The sequence below is a fragment of the Lactuca virosa genome, chromosome 2, assembly GCF_052849685.1.
Source record: "Lactuca virosa cultivar CGN04683 chromosome 2, Lactuca_virosa_CGN04683_v6, whole genome shotgun sequence".
NCBI lineage: Eukaryota > Viridiplantae > Streptophyta > Magnoliopsida > Asterales > Asteraceae > Lactuca > Lactuca virosa.
The window spans coordinates 221719023-221739630 of NC_136427.1; the positions used below are offsets into that span (position 1 = coordinate 221719023).

The window sequence follows — 20608 nt, forward strand, 5'->3', positions numbered from 1 at the left end:
TGATTAAGTTGGTGTTCATATTATGGGTTTAGAAGGATAGTAATGGGTTTTGGGCCCCATTAAGGCGTGCAAGGGAGTAAAGTTGGCAACTTTATGGTTTAAGACCTTGTCTAAGGATAATATATGTGTTTAGACAACTTGACTTAACCCAATAAGAGCTTAATGTGGATTTTTAGGCCTCTGATGAGTAGGTTGGGCGTACATTGAGAGTATGCTCAACGTAATGCTAGTTTGTTCATCGTTTGCTTGTACGTGGAGCTTCGGGGGTGAGTACGTGGGGCGTACGTTCTGGTACATAGGGCAAGCTCCCCAGATTATTCATTTTGGTCCTTTTAGGGTTTGGGCATTGATGGGCCATTGGACTTCTGACTTTGGGCCATATATAGACTATGGGCTTTCTTGGAATTAGGTCCATGATGGTTTTTGGGCCCAATTAGGAAGTTGGGCCATATTGGGCCATGGGATGCCATTTAGGAAATTAGGCTTTTGAGCAATGGGTAAAAAGGTCTTTTACCCTGAATGTTGGACAAGTAATCTAGATTCTTGATTATGGGTCGAGATCCAACAATTAATAGGATATTATTTGATGACATTAGCGGAGGGCTGTTCCGGATGAGCAGACCAAGATTTTATCTGAGATATTCAGTGGCTTGACGTGAGTTTTCCTTCACTGTATCCGTGGGTCGAAGGCACCAATGCCGACCCACTAGTTTATGATGTAGGGTCACGATTGTCTTTGTGGCAATATTCAGTTATGCCTATTTTTGCTTGATAACTCTGTGATTCTTGTTATGATATTATGTGGTAGTAGTAGGGGTGAAATAGGCCCGATATCCAGTTGAAATAGACCGAAGGGGAATGCGAGCACGCAGATATGCTTGATCGTATCTCGTTGAAATTAGGGATGTAAATGGGGCGGGTTTGGGGCGGGGTTGACCATCCCTATCCCCATCCCCGAGTGTCTAACCTCGTCCCCATCCCCATCCCCAACGGATGCGGGGAATCAAATCCCCTCCCATTTGTATTTTGGGCTTTTCCCCAGCCCATCCCCGGCCCATCCCCAACCCATCCCTAATCTATCAACATAATAAACTCAACTTACATAAAAAAACCAAGTTTAATAAGCGATCAAAACCAGATGCCATAATCAGATTCTGTTTACATCAATCACAAAGTTTAACACCCATCAAAACGAAATGTGACGATTTGGTATACAGATCGTCAAACGAAGTGACGATTGACGAACTCTTGGAATTGGGAACATAATTTGATATACAGACTCTATCTCTGATGGTCTAATATAGATCGATTCATTTTAGTGGACTTAATCAAAATTCTATAAATGATTAATATATATATATATATATATATATATATATATATATATATATATATATATATATATATATATATATATATATATATATAGTCATCAATGCGGGGGCGAGGCAGGTTGGGGATTGTTATGCCCGACCCTGGCCCCAGTTGCTAGCATAATGGGGATCCTCGGCCCCGTACCCGATACCCATTTTGGCGGGGAATACCCGTCCCCGATTGGGGTGGGTCAACCGGGTTCCCCACCGGGTCGGGTGAAATTTCCATCCCTAGTTGAAATAGACCGAAGGGGTAGGCAAGCACTCAAATATGCTTGACACTATCCAGTTGAAATAGACCGAAGGGGGTTGCAAGCACCCATATATGCTTGATAGTACCCAGTTGAAATCGACCGAAGGGGTAGGCAAGCACCCATATGTGCTTGGATGTATGTTTGTATGGTATGTGGTATCTTGGGGAACTCACTAAGCTTTGTGATTACGGTTTTCAGTTTATGTTTCAAGTACCTCGATTTCAAAACGGAAAAGCTCAGGTTGACTGCATTGCGCACACCACATTGTTCCGCGTTTTATATGACTCTGATGTATTTGGATGTTTATTGATATACTCTAAGTTCACTATGGTTTTATGATATTGTTTTGGATAATGGTTTATTAATATAAAAATTGAAATTCTGGTCTTAGTTTTTGGGACGTTACATAACTATAACTATAAAACAAATCAAGTATACAACAAATTTTATTATGTAATAAGATCATTCGTGAAATTCATATAATTTCATTGATTTTCATTGGTTACATTTACATCATGCTTTTACCAAAAGTGTATAAAAGGGGTGGTTTGAACAGGAAAAGCTTTTATTTTACATACAAAAAGGCAAAGCAATGTACTATCATTAGCTAGCCTTTCCATACTTCAAACCCAAAAATATAGTTCCCAGCTTCCCTAGGTCGAACTATCTACCATATACCAAAATAAACTACTATCAATGACACTATATGTATGATATGGTACTGTAGGTAACCAATCATCACCTCCATAGTAACCGCACTGATCTTTGCCACAATCACCTTCAATCATAATCTGTTGAAACTGAACCTGAGTATGAGCCTCCTCCAAATGGTCGTATGCATTGAGGATCCTCATCTCATTTACATCCTTACTCCGCCCTAGATCATGTACCATGTTGGTCAACATCCTCACATCCCTCCTCAATGATATCAAATCCATCTCAATGTGATGTATGTTGTCATCAGGTCAGGCTACTCGTATAATCAACACTGAGATCACAATATCAGTAGGATCCTCTAGAATGGGATCTCGCAAAGGTGCCTGTGAAGATTCTACGACCTCGTAAAACCCGATGCACTCTTCCTTAATCCATTCGTCTACCTGAGGAGGCCACTTGTACGTGGGGTATGACTTCTTTGATGCTCTTAGAGATGATGGAGGTGATGCTGCTCTTTTTCGGTATGGAATGGGGACAGATTTCCTCGGAGTGCATATCGTCCTAGGCCCTGATGCATGAATAGTTATCAGCCAGAAGATGGGGGTAGTGGAGTCACAATCTACAAGAATGGCTATGACTCAGTACTATCCTCCTCTTGAGTCTCAGCATGCTCAGTAGGTTCATCATTAAATGACGAATATGGATATGGTGAGCTGGATGCCGCTTCCCCACTGAATCCCTCATCATGTTGCTCATCCTCCTCGATGAGCTCCTCCTGGTCCTCGAATGGCTCGTCATCCTCCTCGGCTAAAACTGGGGTAGGGGGTATATGCATCATAGGATCATAGTCACTCTCCGTATCTAGCGTGTGAGGCACAACCTGGTCCTCCTCTGGTAACGGATGCGAACCCCAAATCCATATGTCCTCCATATCACTCTAATACCCTGCATAAGACATCAAATAGGAAATATGTTTATGAGAGACAGTATGACAATCATACAATACAAATAATTTCATATTATAAGTATGTAGAAGATAGTACCATATCTCCTAGGATCCTCTATATGGGGGTATGTTAGATACCTGATCAATATAGGGGTATGTCGGATACCTGACTATAATACATCCATCAGGATATCCTCAAGGTGTAGACTAAGCATTGAATCCTTGCATAAGAAGTCTCAATCTACGCCTCCAGTCCTTAATAAGTCGATCTAAGTCATCGATCCAAGAATCCTCAAGTTGTAGGTCTCGACCTAATTCCTAAATCAACTAATCGGACTATGCTATTGATCCATAAATTATTAAGCATTTAAATTTCCAACTACGATATCCGGGTCTAAGTGTGCATCGGTCAAACCAAAATAAAACTTAGTTGCATATTCTAGGTCTAGTTGTGGTACAGTCGTAGTACTATGCTAACCCTACGATTCGTTTTTGACCTAAAATCTTAAGTTGTGATTTAATGGATGATCCTTATCATATTTGGGTATATTAATAAGAGTTTATATAACTCTATATCTGATTATGTTTGATTAATTGTATTTTATTAATTCTATGTATTATACTTCAAGACTATAATGTAAGGATTGGTCAGATAAGGAGTGTCGAAGGGCATGACCACTTCAGTATATAGTCGTTATGAAATCCAACTGCCCAAGAGACAGTTCATACTAGTAACCCCTCCTGTAAGGTACCACCTGTTCCAGGTATTGATTTATTGTTATAATTTTTATGGTTTTGTGCATGGACTCGGCGAGTTGGGGTGCTCCGACTCGTCGAGTAGAGACTGTTAGGGGACGCGGGGTTTGGGTCCTACTCGACGAGTCGGAAGGCCCCGACTCGAAGAGTAGGAGCTGTAAAGAGAAACCCTAATTTTTAGGGTTTGCACCCTATTTAAAGAACTTAGTTCACCTCTTGTGGCCTCCCTTATCACCGTAATATCCAGAGAAAACCCAAGATCGATCTTGAACCTTCTTGAGTGAGAGAAAGAGCTTTTGAGAGTGATTTTGGGGCATTTGTGAAGGATTCTAGAGCTTGAAGAGGATGGAACAAGGAGAGGAGCATTAGATATAACATCTACCCTGTCTTGGCCATCATTTTGAGGTATAAAGTCGTCACCTTGATCTCTAGTTGATTAGATCCCTTTTCTTGGAAGTAAATGGCCATTATTGGTGCAAAATGGAGTCAAGCTTGGATCTGGACTTATCACAAGGATATGGTTCTAGATCTAGACCTCTCAAGGTCCCCAATGGCATAAAGTTTCTCACTTTATGCATCCTAGCCCTTTCCATGCACAAAAACCTTGTAAGAAGCCTAGTTTTGAGGGTATGGCCTTGTAGGGCCTTGCATGCACGTAAAGTTTGCAACTTTACGTGGTATCTACACTAAGGGAGTTTGGATCTGGAGTTTGGGACCATAGATCCCATTGAAAAGGGCAGAACTTGGAATGGACTAAAGGAACTCGTCGGGTACCTTAGCTGACTCGAAAAGTCGGGATAGGGTTTGCCCGTTTTTGGGTTTTTGGATGAGTGTAGTGAAGGATTAGGGTTTTGGTCTGTTCAGACTTTAGTTTTCTGGACATATGAGGAACTCGACGAGTCAATAGGGTGACTCGGCGAGTTGAGGCGGGACTTAGTGGAATGGGCTCGGGAGGAACTCGACGAGTTACAAAGGTAACTCGGCGAGTTAACGAGTCATACAAGAACTCGACGAGTTGATGGGTGTACTCGACGAGTTGAGATCAATATGGATTGTTGACCTTCACTGTTGACCAGGGTTGACCAGAGTTGAATTTGAGGGTAATTATGGGATTATGAGAAGTTAATCACGTGATGGTTATAGGCAGTTGAGGAGGAGCAGTGTGTGGGACATACCTGATTCTAGCTTGTCAGTTCAGCATTTGAGAGGTGAGTCTTCTCACCATACCAATGGGTCTAAGGCACCAAGACTGGCCCATTTTATGTTATGTGGATTGTCGATTAATTATGCGTTATGATAGTATGACATTTGCATGGAAGACCACGTGGGGGTTCCCGTGCCATTTGGTATAAGACCTTGGAGGGTTTCCATGGCATCCTAGTATATCTGCTTGTATAGTTTGCATTATGTCTTGTTTGGTATTGAAGACCTTGTGGGGGTTCCCAAGGTAGGAAGACCTTGTGGGGGTTCCCAAGGCCGGAAGAGCATGTGGGAGTTCCCATGTCAGATAAGACCATGTGGGGGTTCCCGTGGCATTAGGTGTAAGACCCTGGAGGGTTTCCATGGCTTCCTTATATGTTGTATGCATGACTTATGTGATATGTGTAGCTTATAGCTAATATGATATGTGTTATGTGGATTGTGTGTGGGGTATGCTCTGGGGGACTCACTAAGCATTAGCTTACAGTTTGTGGATTTGTTTCAGGTACATCTGAGCCCAAGGGAAAGGGCAAGGCTTGATGGCGCGGCGTGCACTCTCACTCGGGCATTTTATGGGACACTCTGATATTTTGAAATAAAGTTGTATTTGATATGGCTTTGAAAACAATTGTAACTGGTTTTTGGGGATGATGAAAATGTGATTTGGATAATTAAAAATTGAAAATTTCTTTTGAAAAATTTGGTCGTTACAAGTTGGTATCAGAGCCTTGGTTTGAGGGATTCGGGCACACTCTCGGGTGTGTCAGGACTCAAACTAAGGAAATGGTAAAATTGTTTTTAAAAAAAAATAAAAAATAAAAGTTAAAAACTTTTGAGACTGGAAAAGAGGGGAGTGCAATGCGCGTGATCATCCGAGCCAAGTAAGTAGTTCCCCAATATGTTAGCCATGTTCTACTGATATTTGAGCTGTGATAATCGTATGGAATTTGCTATGTGTATGCGTTTAAAATTGTTTACGGTTATAAGCTTATAGCCTTAGAATGATTGATTTGACCTTATTTCCTGTTCCTTGTCTGGTTGTGGTCATAGGGTAGAATCACTTATTCGAAAGTCTATTTGATCCTTTTCTGTGTATAATTTGCATGCATAAACGCAACCTGTTATGATTGGTCTGATTAATATGGGTAGAGCAAATCTTAGGACAACCTGGGATTTGGGTTATGCGGTAGTTTGTGGCATATGATTTATTTTTGGACGAATTGGAGTTATCAGGTAGAGCTTTGGGGAAAGGTACATGTAGGTGTGGAAGGTAGTATTGGGCCCGTACTACTGAAAGCACAGTACTTGTACCCGAACTAATGTTAGATCTGACAGCTCTAAGGAGGACCGGAGTGGGAAGATCCCCTATATAGATTTCATAATTATTATGGTTTATGACATTTCAGTTCAGCATGGCGATGACACGATTTGGGATAGGGGGATCAGGATCAGGATCAGGGTTTGGATCCAGATCCGGATCGGGCAGCGGTACCGAGCCCATTGATGAGAGGTTGCGCGAGATCATTGCAACCGAGGTTACGAAGGGAATCCTTGACGTGACCCCAGTGATCTTTGGGACGGTCAAGGAAGGTATGGTGGAGATCATGGAGGAGAGGCTCAGATCATTCAGAGCCGAGATTGCTGCGGGCCAGATCGGGGCCCGAACTCCGTCGTTTCGGGAGTTCAAGGCGTGTAGAGCACGTGAGTTTTTCGGGGTTAGGGACCCCATTGTTAGACGACACTAGGTGGCGGACATTGAGAATGCACAGCGCATGAGTTTTTGCCCTGATGCGGCGAAGGTGGGTTTTGCTTCCTGTATGCTGAGGGACAGAGCCCGGGATTGGTGGGGAGAGGTGACCAACCATATGGGGGCAGCCGGTGTGGCTGAGATGACATGGGTCGAGTTTTTTCGGTGATTTGACTTGGAGTTTTGGACCAGCTATTGAGGTGCAACGGATGGTGAGGGAGTTTCTGGAGCTCCAGCAGACCACCGAGACTGTGGCGGAGATCACCGCCAAGTTTTGGGAGCGAGCATTGTTGATTCCACAGTATGCTACCGATGAGGACATGCCGAGGACGAGGTATCATTCCATGTTGAGGGATGATATCCGAGAGTTTGTGAGGTTTACAGGGTGCAAAACCCAGAAGGAGATGGTGAAGGCCCGTGAGCGGGAGATGGAGTTGGATTTCCGCACCAAGCAGAAGCATGAGCAGGCACAAGCAGCAGTAGGTCAGGCTAAAAAGCCTAAGACCTTGGATTCATCCAGTAGGGGCTAGCAGGGCCGTGGCCGATGTGCCAAGTGTGGGAGATCTCATGGGGGAGCTTGCCGAGGGACGAACCCGACGTGTTATACGTGTGGTCAGCTAGGCCACGTGAGCAGGGACTGCCCCAAGAAGGACTTGATATGTTTCCACTGCAACCAGACTGGCCATAAAAAGGTCGACTGTCCGAGGTTGCAGGGAGGGGGAGGAGTAGTGGCGGCGCCTACGCCCACCATGATGAGGATTACTGATGGCCGCCCTGCTAAGGCGGATGCTCCAGCGGTGAAGAGCCGCACATTTCAGCTGACTACCGAAGAGGCCCGGGTAGAGCCAGACGTTGTGGCTGGTACGTGTTTATTCTTCTCTGCTCTCTATTTATTTGTATTGCTTATATGTGCATTGTGCTTATGTGTAGGGACCTTTTTGGTCAATGGTATGAAGGCTCATGTTTTGTTCGTTTCGGGAGCTACCCGATTATTCGTGTCTCTTACGCTTAGCAAGATGTTTTGGGATGCGCTAGGAACTTTGGATTCCCCGCTTGAGGTAGAGATTGCTGATGACCGCACTATGAGTGCTGCGAGGGTGTATCAGGACTGTGTCCTGAATGTGCTTGGAGAGAGGTTTCGCGTTGACTTGGTTCCGATACCGTTGCGAGGGCTGAAAGTGATCGTCGGGATGGATTGGTTGGGGTCCAATGGGGCCATGATCGATTGCGAGCGCCAGTTAGTGAGGGTTCGAACCCCAAGTGGGGGAGAAATGGTTATACATGGTGAGAGGGCCTCGCAGGGGCCGACCCTCTGTTCGGCTGCGAGGGCAAGGAGATTTCCGCAGCAGGGATGTACGGGATTTCTGGCTTATATCTCGGATACGAGGGTTGAGACAACGATGTGAGCTGGTTGTACAGACATTTTGGGATGTTTTTCTCGAAGAGTTACCAGGAGTGCCTCCGGAGAGGTAGGTTGAGTTTCACATTGATTTGGTGCCGGGTGCCGCTCCGATAGCGAAGGCACCAAACGAATAGCACCGCCCGAGATGCAGGAGCTATCTACGCAGCTTCAGGAGCTGCTAGACCGAGGGTTTATCTGTCTGAGCAGTTCCCCATGGGGAGCTCCTATCCTATTTGTGAAAAAGAAGGATGGATCGCACAGGATGTGCATTTATTATCGAGAGCTGAAAAAACTGACGGTGAAGAACCGTTATCCGTTACCGAGGATAGATGATTTGTTCGATCAGTTGCAGGGTGCGTCTTGGTTTTCCAAGATTGATCTTCGGTCGGGATACCATCAGATGAGGATTCGGGATGAGGACATACCGAAGACAGCTTTCAGGATCCGGTATGGGCATTATGAGTTTGTGGTGATGCCATTTGGGCTCACCAATGACCCAGCAACATTCATGGATCTCATGAACAGGGTGTGTAGACCGATGCTGGATCGGTCAGTGATCGTTTTTATTGATGATATCCTGGTCTATTCTAAGATCAAGGAGTAGCACGAGCAACATCTAAGAGAGGTATTGGAGACCTTGAGGGCGGAGAGGCTGTATGCCAAGTTCTCCAAGTGTGATTTTTGGCTGCGGGAGGTACAGTTTTTGGGTCACATCATCAATCAGGAGGGTATTTCGATTGATCCATCTAAAGTTGAGGCAGTGATGCAGTGGGAAGTACCGAAGAATGCCTCCGATATCCGTAGCTTCTTGGGTCCAGCGGGCTATTATCGGAGATTCATTCAAGATTTCTCCAAGATTGTTGTGCCCTTGACCCGCTTGACCAAGAAGAATGTGATATTTCGATGAGGTACGGATCAGCAGTTGGCTTTAGAGACCCTGAGACAGAGGTTATGCGAGGCTCCGATTCTAGTACTACCCGAGGGGTTAGATGATTTGGTGGTGTACTGTGACGCATCGATTTCAGGGTTAGGTACAGTACTGATGCAGAGGGGGCATGTGATAGCTTACGCCTCGAGGCATTTAAAGCCTCATGAGGCGAACTACCCCATCACGACTTGGAATTGGGGGCAGTGGTGTTTGCCCTCAAGATTTGAAGGCATTACTTGTATGGAGTGAGGTGCACCATCTATACTGATCACAAGAGTTTGAAGTATTTGATGGATCAGCAGAACCTCAACATGCTACAGAGGAGGTGGTTGGACGTGCTGAATGACTATGATTGTGAGATCTTATACCATCCCGGGAAGGCCAACATGGTGGCCGATGCTTTGAGTCGCAAGGCGGCAGGTTCCCCGATTGGGAATGTTTGTTTGAGGATGACCGTGATCTCTCCGTTGTTGGAGATGATCAAGGAGGGTCAAGTCGAGGGGTTGAAGAATGAGAATTGGAAGATAGAGTGGATTCGGGGACAATATCCTTTGTTTGTTAAGGATAGCCGTGACCATTTTTGGATGAAAAATCTAATTCTTCTAAAAACAACATCCATAGATATTAGGCTCATAACATCACTATGCGTGACCCATTGGACCCAATTGAGGAGCTCCATAGAATTCAATAAGTTAAAAAATCATTTCTAAATGAACACTCAAACACTCTCTAAGACTTCATGTGTGTGTGTGTGTGTCTATATATATATATATATATATATATATATATATATATATATATATATATATATATATATATATATATATATATATATATATATATAGGGATAATATTGATTTAGTAAGTATAGTTCCATATTCACAAAGTTTATTATATCAATTTAGATTTCAAAACTTTATCTTTCATATAATTGTAAGAACAAGATCTTTGCGCAGGGACAAGGTTTGAGAACTCAAACCTTGAGTGAATGCTTGAGATCAATGTCTGCTTATAAGGGATATTCAAGTCTAGACTGGAAAGACCAGTCAAGTCTTAGATAATCGATTCAACAAATGATCAAGACATTAATTGAGAACAAGTAAATAGTGATCAAAGTAAAGTTAATAAATGAGGAACAAGAAGAATGTTTTAAATGTGATAAGAGTAATTGCCAAAAGTGAGAGAAAGATTCGTAGTTGACTTGTATTGAATGCTCCTATTTAAAGGAGAGAATGTTACAGTGAATTAACCCAAGTGTTTAAATAGGACCGGACAAAAGATACAAGTCTGACATTCTGATTGTCCTAAATCAACTTTAGACTAAGTCCTATGAAACGTTACATCAAAATACAAGACAAAAGTAATAAATGCACAAGAGACAAACTAACTTCATTTCGGACAAGTAATGTTCCGGAGATGAAAGTTTACGTCCGGATCAGTATGCATTCCGGACTTCAGGATCAGCTCCGGAATGCGTTCCTCTTCAACATACTTCACTCCTTTTCTTCAGCTCCGGACATGTTCCGGATCACATCTTTATCTCGGAACCAACAGCCTTCAGAATATGTACTTAGGATTGCTAGAGGTTCACTTTCAGGTTCCAACAATCTCCCCTAAGTGAACTTAGCAATCCATCGAGCTTAGTTCATTTCTTCCTTGATAAAGGTGTATGCACGGAACAACCATCTCGCACTGCAATGTACCAAGTCAGTTGACTTACAAACTTTGCCTTAACCTGTTCCGAAGCATCAGACTTGGACGCCCGAGATATGAACTTCTGCAGAGCTTTGGTAGGAACCAGGTGTTTGTCAAGGACTCGGAAGAATTCCTTCTTGTTTGTTCTTCTGATGATGTAGACAAACCCTAGAACCGGTTCTTCGATAGGACCATCTGCAAGAATTTCAGCTTCCGGAAGAACAAAGTCGATCTTTGCCATGAATTGTTCGGCTCCGTAGAGGTGAGCAAGTTCGTAATCACATCTGCAAAACTCAGCAACATAGTCTTTGAGAAAGCTGAGAGCTACGTGATAGGCACGCATACTAATGTCATCCTTTTGATTTTCTCTGAAGTATGCAGCAAGAGTAAGGATGTCGTTCGGATTCATAGAAGGAAAATCCGCATCAGTAATAGTCTTTGGAGTTGGTTTGTTCCGGAGAAGATGGAAACGGAACAGAGGACAGTTCAGCTTAAATTTTACCAAGATTTTTCTTCCGAAGCCATGAACTTTAGTGATCCTCTTTCTTGTCCATACCTCCTTGAAGGGTAGAGCATTCTTGGCATAAAAGGTTTTGAGCCTTTCACGTTCGGTCCGGATGATCACTTCCGGATCATCGGTTGGGTGGAGCGGAGCAAACTTCGTGTAGAACTTGCTGAAGGGAGAGAGAGGAAGATCCAGTTGATCAGCGTCGTGTGAGGGAAGGTCATAGTAGAGAGTTGGGATGATATCCTTGGCTTGAAGGATGCCTTCTCGACACAGAGGAGAAATGCCACGCATCGGATCGGGATGATCTTTTAATGCTTGAATTAGGATGCTGTCCTCTAATGCCTTGTAAATTTCTTCCTCAGACCATCCAAATTTTTGTTTAAGGGGAGGTCCGGAATGAAAGGCTTGTTGTTCGGAAGTCATCGGTTTCTTCCCTTTGTCTTTCTGAAGAGCATCAATAACCATCTTCATGTTTTCGTCAATGACGAATTCCGGAGTAGGAGTTGGAAGCGGTTCTTCCGGAATTTCATCTGGAGAATGGATAGAAGAGCCTTGATCGATTGGGGCTATTTTTGGTTCAGGAATGGCAGTAGGAGGCAGCATGGAGGGAGTGGCTAGGAAGGCTTGAGCGGTAAGGAAGGATTTTTCCTTAGCTATTTTAATGGCCATTTCAAAGGCATCCGGAAGAGAGGATGGCCATGAGACGGCGGACCAGATCCTCTTCTGTTCTTCTGATAACACTTTCGGAGTAGTCAGCTTCGGAGCTTGAAGACCAAGAATCCCTTTGGAAGCTTCATCCGGGATGTACATATCATAATCTTCATCTCCTTCGTTTCCTTCAGTAATACCCAGGATTCCGGAGGCAACTTGGACATCCTCTTCGGAATCGAGGTCCTCATCACGGAGTGTGAATTCAGAGGCTGGCTTCCATCTCCTGCTTGGGCCTTCTCCCCCTCTTGCATCGGTGACCCTGGAAACCAGTGCAAGCGATAAGTCCTCCTTGATATCATCAAGTTTGGAGAACACCTTCTGAAGACCGGTGGAGAGTTGAAGAGTAAGAGTGTCATAGGCTTCAGAAGTGGGGAGCCTGTGCGGATAGATGCTTGAATGTGCTGCTAAGGATTTCAATCATCTCATCAAACTTCCTGTTCGGAACATCAACAATGTTCCAAGTTGAGCGTAGGAGTTTGATGAGGACTTGTTGGATGATCAGATTCATCTCATCCTTCTTCTGGATCTCCTTCTCCAATCATTGAATTTGTTTCTCATGACGAACATGAGTCTGCTTGATTAGATCGTTGGTAGCAGACACAAGATCGTCATGAACCTTGAGCATGGAAGAGATGGTGTTGAGGTAGTTGTCGACAAGAGTATCAACGGTGTGTTTCAGCCGGATGGAGATCAGCTAGTCAAGATGGGCTTCTCTCTCTGCTATGGATGGTCCGGACTGTTGAGAGAGAGATAGAAGGATGGCATCAAGTTTTGAATCAAGTCCGGAGACTTTTTGATCCAACTTCGAATTTAGCTCTGTTACGGAAGTTGATGTGCACGGAAGTACCCACTAAGTTTAATATTTATAACCTAACAAACTTAGACTAACTATGCACTTATAGGTAGTGTACCTAGTCAGATTACAGTATAGCTTAGGTAAGTCGGGTGTCGATCACAGGGAAGGGTGTTATTAATTAATCTATTTACTACTAAATTAATCTAATTATTAATAAGCTAAAAAGGGGGTTTTTATCTGATTTTGCAAGATCAGACTAACTTAACTCAAATTCAATCAATAATTAAAAGACACTCTTATCTAGTTCGAATCCACTTCGTCCTTATGGCTAGCTAATAATTATGGATTATTAAGTTGGTTATTATTATATTAGTAATTTAGGTCTAAATTTACCAATAGTTAATTAATTCATGTAAAGCTATGTATGGTCACACACAATTAAACACATAATCAATTATGTTATGAATATGCTATGTAAGATTTATCATGCAAACACAATTATGATCATAATCTATGTTCTCTAGCACAACAAAGTTAATTACTTCAATTACTAACTAAGATTTTGGTTGATCCTAGCTCTAGTAATTCAATGTTCACTAAATTACTAGGTTATCAAGTTCATGCAGTTAATGGTCACTAAGCTACACATAACATGAGTTTAAGCAATTAAAGCAACAACATAAGCATGCTAGGTAACAATAAATCAAACACAAGCAATTCACCAACTAAATAAATCCATATAAAGTTATGCTATTCATAAGTTTGAAGCTTCATCTAGCTAGATAAGAGTAGCTAGATTCAGCTGCTCATAGTAGCAACTAACATATAAACACAACTCAAATAAGAAAACATGTCTATAAGTATCAAACAAGTAAACAAACTATGAACTTTTACTCTTTTGGTGTTGAAAACCCTTTTCCAGGACCTTACTTCTGCTGTAAATCACCTCCTGGAACCTCTTCCTTCAGCCAAAAGTCTCTCCAATCGTAATGGAGAGGGGTTTATATATTTTCTGGAAAATCACGTTCCACGTCGTGGCAGGAAGCTCCACGACGTGACTTCAGGAATTATCCGTATTCGCCAAGGATTCTTTCTTCGCGTTCTTATCTTCTGAAAAGATCGATTCCACGTCGTGGTTATCAGGTTCACGTCATGGCCCCAGTATATTCCGTGAATTACTTCATCTTTTATGCTTCAAGCCTCCAATGTTCCATAAATTGTCACTTCTGGTCCCTTTCTTCTAAAATGCTTTATTTTGGCTGCAAATAACATTTTATCCTTATAAGTACCATAATTCTATGCAAATAACCAAAATATTAAATAAAATGTAGATCAATATTGCCTAAAACTATGTATAAATATGGCAACATCAAAATACTCCACACTTAGGCTTTGCTTGCCCTCAAGCAAATCTACTTATTTAAACTTAAACCTTCATTACTATAAAACAATCCAATTCCAGCTCAGCCATTATGCCAAGACCTCAACGCATGCATTTGTGTCTAAATTTTTCCTAAATGACCCCCCATACTTTAAATACTCACAATCTTCATAAACAATTACCCACTTCTTTCGAACAATGCTCATTTTATGCAACCCTCCGAATCCATCCTCAGAAAGCTTTCTAACCTCAAGATATTTTTCTAAAGCTACCCAAGCATACATAAACTAGAGAATTACAACTTTTTAGAAGATACCACAACTCGGAGCTCTTGAATTCTTCTTTTCTTTAATGTTTGATCTTTCACTTCATTGAATTTACTTCTTTCATGATTTTTGGCATCTTCAAATTTTTGAATTTCTTCAGAACTTTGATCTTTGATCTTCATACTTTGATAGCTCCAAAATTCTTCAAGAATTTTTTTACTTTTCGGTAATTTCTCCCTTTTTTTTTACATGTATAACTCACTTTTTTATATCACTCAAAAACCTACATGCTTAAGCAGGGGCGCTTAACTTCAACCTTTATTGGTTAAGACATATCTTTCCTAGATACATTTCAGGTTTAGGCTGCTAAACATGTTGCATTCCTCAAACTAAGCAGGGTCATGTTTTTGTTCCATGATTTCACGAAAATAAGGGAGGCCACAAATGCATTATAACGTATATCGGCTCAACTAAACATTTGAGCTCTTATCGGATCATTCCACTAGCAAGTACAGTTCAAATTATTACTACTAGATCCAATTAATAAAAACTTAAAATTTTTAAAAGTTTACCAAATTATCTAGCAATTTACTTTTTCTACCCCCTACCCCACACTTATTTCATACAATGCCCTCATTGTATGCTTAAAATAATATAAAATTAAGAGAAGGTAGAAAAGGGAACATACTCCCCTGGAATAGTGGCATGAACGAAACTCCAAAATTATGGAAAAACGTGCATCTCGAATATGGACCTCTTTAAGATTTTCCGCTTCTTCATCCACGACGTGAAAATTTAATCACCACGTCGTGGAAACTGGACCATCAGAAAATTAAGATTTTCCGCTTCTTCATTCAACCTAGCACCTTGACTAACATATGAATGGGTTAAGACTCTTCTAATGTTGTATAAGACACTTGTGGACTCTATCCTCTCTCTCTTTAATGCACCCCACACTTATTTCAAATTATGGGTCACGACTCTTGACTCGACCTTACTCCTCTTCATGATTCCTTAGCAAGCTGTAATCAATCAAAAGAACTAAAAGAGTAACATAATAGTTTACTAAAGTCTTACATCAACAAACCAAGTTCAACATTAACTAACACCACATAAAATAAATAATAAAAAAAAACTAAAAACTAAACAGAAAAGAAATTAATCATCATCCTCTCGTCCCTGCACTCCACTCGGTCCTTCCCCATCGTCCCTCGGGATCCACAACTCTTCCCATGTCGGAATATAACGACATTGTGGTGGCACCGCGGGTGGTCGCACCACACCCATGTGGGAAAACATCGCTTCCAAAATTTGTGTGTTGTAATTCATCGCACCACGGAGATTATCCAAATATGATCCAACCCTGGTTTGAAATGGGTCGGTGGGTACTCCTCCCGGGTGACGGTCTCTCTCAACTTCTCCCCGGGCTCTAACGTTTCTTCGTCTTCTCGCAGGAGGTTGCTCGGGTTGTTCCACCTCTTGCTCTCTATCTTCCGGGGGGTATAACATAACCTCCCCCGACATCAACCACCACGCGCATAACACCCAAAAACTGAATAGTAAAATCATTGTCTGGCAAACGGGTAAGGTTCCGCACAAATTCTTGGGACAAAATCCCATATGACCGTGCAAGACGGGTGACCAAATGTCCACCTGTAATTGGACTTCATTGTCGTGAACTGACCGCTCTGTTTCCCAAAAACCTTTCTAGCATGTACGGAATATCACAACACACCCCGGGAGTAATAATACTCCACAAAAAGAACAAATCTTGTAAAGAAACCTTATCATCGTGATGTTTATGATTGATAGAAAAGGTGATAAGGTGGTAAAAAAACGATGCACCGGATTCCGAATTTGTGCTTCACTTGAATCACGAGAACTGTACTCGTGATTTGCGATAGTGCGCCAAAATTAAACATCAAAAATATCGGGCGCAAAATCCCGAACACAACCAAGTAAAAATGGAACAAAGAACGGGGATTGAGTCTCCACTTCTGTATAGATCCCCATACGCCATGCAAATTCCTGGAGACTACACTCCTGATACACCCCGCCCAACCGGAAAACTAGTGCTCGGTTATAATCAAAATCAATGGTGCGTTCTTCAAAGTTCACAGTAGAGAAAAACTCCACTGATAACTCCCGTTACACGGGTTCTTGGATCGCGAACAAGTTCCTCCATCCATGGCAAGTAAGGGAAAAATGGTCTCCCTCGTATACTTTTGTCCAATGGCGCTCTAACTCAACAACCATTCCAACACCGCCAAGCCATCCCTAGTGAATAATTGGAGCTATAGCAAACTCCCTATTGTATAACCATCCCAAACGGTTCTGATAAGACGTCAACAAGGCCCGTGAAATGGTTCGCAGAAATTGATATAACGGATGGATATTCGAGACATCAATCGGGTCATTGTCCTGTTGAACAGCCCTTCTAGGTGCCATCTTTCTGCAATGTTCAAAAACAAACCAAAACAAAAACAAAACACCTAAAATATGTTATCAAAATCAATGCAGAAAACTTGTCGCCCAGGAATCACGTCGTGGTCTCGCAGTCGGATCGTTGGCACAGATCAAACACTAAATACGCGATTTTACCCAAAAACAATACTTGGGGTTTGTTTCTATTGCTATTCTAAGGGCATGCAACCTAAAAACAATAACCAATTTCATCCAATTTCGGAAATCCTATCATGCACATAAACCCTAACCATGAAAATGTATAAATTGTAAGTAATATCTACAATTAATGGATGAAATACATACTAGATGGAGTAAAAGGACAAGAGAATGCAGGAAATTTGGAGGAAAAGTTGAAAAAAATCAGCTGTGGGGACCTTGCTTCCGTTCGTGAGGCAGTAAACAAATGGGGAAGAAGTTTGTGGTCAAAGGGTTTAATAACTAGTCACCCCCCCCCCCCCCCGGTGACTTTTAAAGGTCACGTCGTGGCAGGCTATACCACGTCGTGACTTGTAATAATAGATAAACTGGTCAAGTCGCATACAGTCCCCGAATTGTTCCTTAAAATCACGACGTGGCGCTCCTAACCACGACGTGATTGATGTCTGGTCACAAAAATTTGCTAATCTAACAATTTTTATTTATGTTCTTTGTGTTCCAATTATTACCAAAGCATCCCACATCAAATTGTTTTTTTACCAAGTAATAGTCTATAGATGATGACTTGGTAACCTTTAAAAAAACTCAAAAACTAAAAAGAAAAGAAAAGAAAAAGCAAACCAAACTCGGGTTGCCTCCCGAGAAGCGCTTCTTTTTGAGGAGTCTTGCGCTGGACTCCGTGTCTCCTACGTTGAATCATCTGAAGAGTCCACCACTAGGATCTTTTGTTCCTTGAAACGCCTCTTGTAAGCTTGAACACGTCTTTTATACGCCTTTTTCAAATTTTCCTTTTTAGCTTTGACCTCGTCTCCATCAAGCTTGCGTTTAGTCCCTTAAGTCTTCAATTTTCCATCATCTTTAAGCTCCAAAGTATCCTTCTCTTCTTTCACCATTGGACTTGTTACTTTTGAAGTAACCTCCTCTTCATCACTCGACATCTCATCATCTTCCTTGCTCACCCAAGAAGTTGGATTCGTGTAGGCAATGACTTCAACCAAAAATGGAATAGATGCTCTCGGTTTTGTTCTTTTAACTTGTTGAATTGTTTTGATTTCTTCTTCCATGAGCTTCTCTAATTCATCAAGTTCATTTTCTTCATCAATGTTGAAAACCTCTTCTTGAGCATGATTCCCTTGAAAGCCATATTCTATCCCAAAAATTTCCTTTTCATCACCAACCCTCAAGGTGAGCTTAGACTCTCGAATATCAACAAGAGCTCTAGCAGTGTTAAGTAACAGGCGACCAAGAATAATCGGTACATTGGGATCTTCTTTCATATCCAATACCACAGAGTCTATTGGAAAAATGAATTTCCTAATTTTTACTAAAATATCTTCCACAATGCCCCGGGGTTGTGTCACTGAACGGTTCGCCATGTGAATAGTCATCTTTGTAGTCTTCAACTTCTGAATATTTAATTTTTGATAAAAACGAATAAGGCATCAAATTTATGCTAGCCCCAGAATCGGCTAAAGCATAAACCTTCATATTATTCCTAAACTCACATGGGAGAGTGAGTCGTCCAGGATCCCCCATTTTCTTAGGTATTTCTCCCAACACAGCTTTTGAGCTTTGCTCACTTAGAATCACCTTAGAATTCTCCTTTAATTGCTGACGAGTGTCTAACAAGTCTTGTAGGAACTTAGCATATTCTGGAATTTCTGCAAGCGAATCAATAAAAGGAGTATTGATAGGAATACCCTTTAATTGCTTGATAAACTCCAGATGTTCTCTCTCTAGTGGACTGAGATTAGCTCTAGACGGGAATGGCAAAGGCGGTTTATAAGTCGAGACAGTTTCTGGAATTTTCCGATCAGACCAAGGCCACGACGTGGACATATGATTCGTACGACGTGGTTTCTGTACTTCAGCTACATTTTTGTTCTCGAATTTTAGCTTCTTCGGTTTTGGATCGGGGTGCTGGGGCTCCACTTCCAAGGCCTCTAGGAACTCATAAATCGCCTCTTCTTCAATATCTATGGCCATTACGTGAGATTGGGTTTTGTTTTTAGGATTTTTCGGGAATATCTTCTCATTAACCAAAGTGGTAAGTTGACCAAGTTGTACTTCAAGGTTATTAATGGAGGCTTGCTGATTCTTTATTAATTCTTGCTGATCTATCATCATTGCGTGATGATTCTTCATTATACTTCTTTGTTCTTCCATTGCAGCATCGGTAACATCATGTCTTTTTTCTGAAGCTTCCATGAATTTCATCAACATGGTCTCTAATTCTGATTTCTTCTCAACTAGTGGTTGCTCTCTTTGGTAGAAGCCCCGGCCAGTTTGCCTAAATTTCTCTTCTTTTTGCTTCTTGTATTCTTCGTAAGGCAGCCACTCTTTCTTTGGTTTCCTCCAATCTTCATCATATTTGTCCCCGCTTGAGTAGCAGACTTGAGCTTTCTTGTTTCCATATTCATCCATATTGCAATCGTTTGTCAAGTGTGGGCCACTACATCTCTCGCAACCAACTCGAATTGCATGAATTGATTGGTCCAATTGAGTCAATCTCATATCCATAGTGTTAAGCATTGCCATTACAGCAGCCATCTCTTCAGTTTGTGTACCTCCACCGCCTTTTATTCCATCATGCCCTGGGTTGTGATACTCACGAGAGTGCCTTAAAAACTCTTCAATCAGCTCCTTGGCCTGATTTGGGTTCTTCTTCGTTAGTGGTCCTTGCGAATCAAGGAGTTGTGTAGTCATGACATTCACCCCATCATAAAATATTGACATCTCTTGTTGAATATTGAGGTCATGTTGAGGACAATTCCTTAACAACCCCTTGTAGCGTTCCCAGGCCTCGTATAATGACTCCCCCGGATTTTGCTCAAAGTTGGCAATTGCCTTCTTGAGTTTAGAGATTTTGGAGGGTGGACAAAACTGATCTAGAAATCTCTCACGCAATTGGGCCCATGTGGTGATCGTACCAGGTGGGAGTGCTTTTAACCAGTCTTTTGCTGCTCCCTTGAAAGTAACTGGTAGCATCCTTAGCAAAGTTGTCTCCCTTAGGATATTAGGAGTATTAAAATAATCCGCAATATCGTTCACCTCATCTAAGTGTTTGAAAGCATCCTCGTGATCCTTCCCGTAAAATGGGATATCCTTAAGTGCAGTAAGGATATGTCCCTTCAACTCGAATGTGGCATTAGCAGGAATCGTAGAATGTACTAAACCCGGCCCCACATCATCTCGAATGCGCTTCTTGTAGTCCCCCATGGCCATCTCATCAATGTTTGCCATCTCGTTCTCCAGCTCGTTCTCGGGTTCACTTGTATGTAATTCAAATTCAGGCTCAGTATCGTACGCGGACTCGGCTTGGACGGGTATTTGATCTAAGTGTTCAAGCTTTCTCTTGTTCTTTGA

The 20608-nt window shown here is 42.0% G+C and overlaps 1 non-coding gene across 1 annotated transcript; it reads left to right on the top strand.

Annotated features, from left to right (window-relative positions):
* The first annotated feature begins 19994 nt into the window (after positions 1 to 19994).
* Positions 19995 to 20101, top strand: LOC145161996 (small nucleolar RNA R71). Its single transcript, XR_013738849.1, has one exon. It is a non-coding gene; the product is annotated as a small nucleolar RNA R71 (small nucleolar RNA).
* The last annotated feature ends 507 nt before the right edge of the window (positions 20102 to 20608 follow it).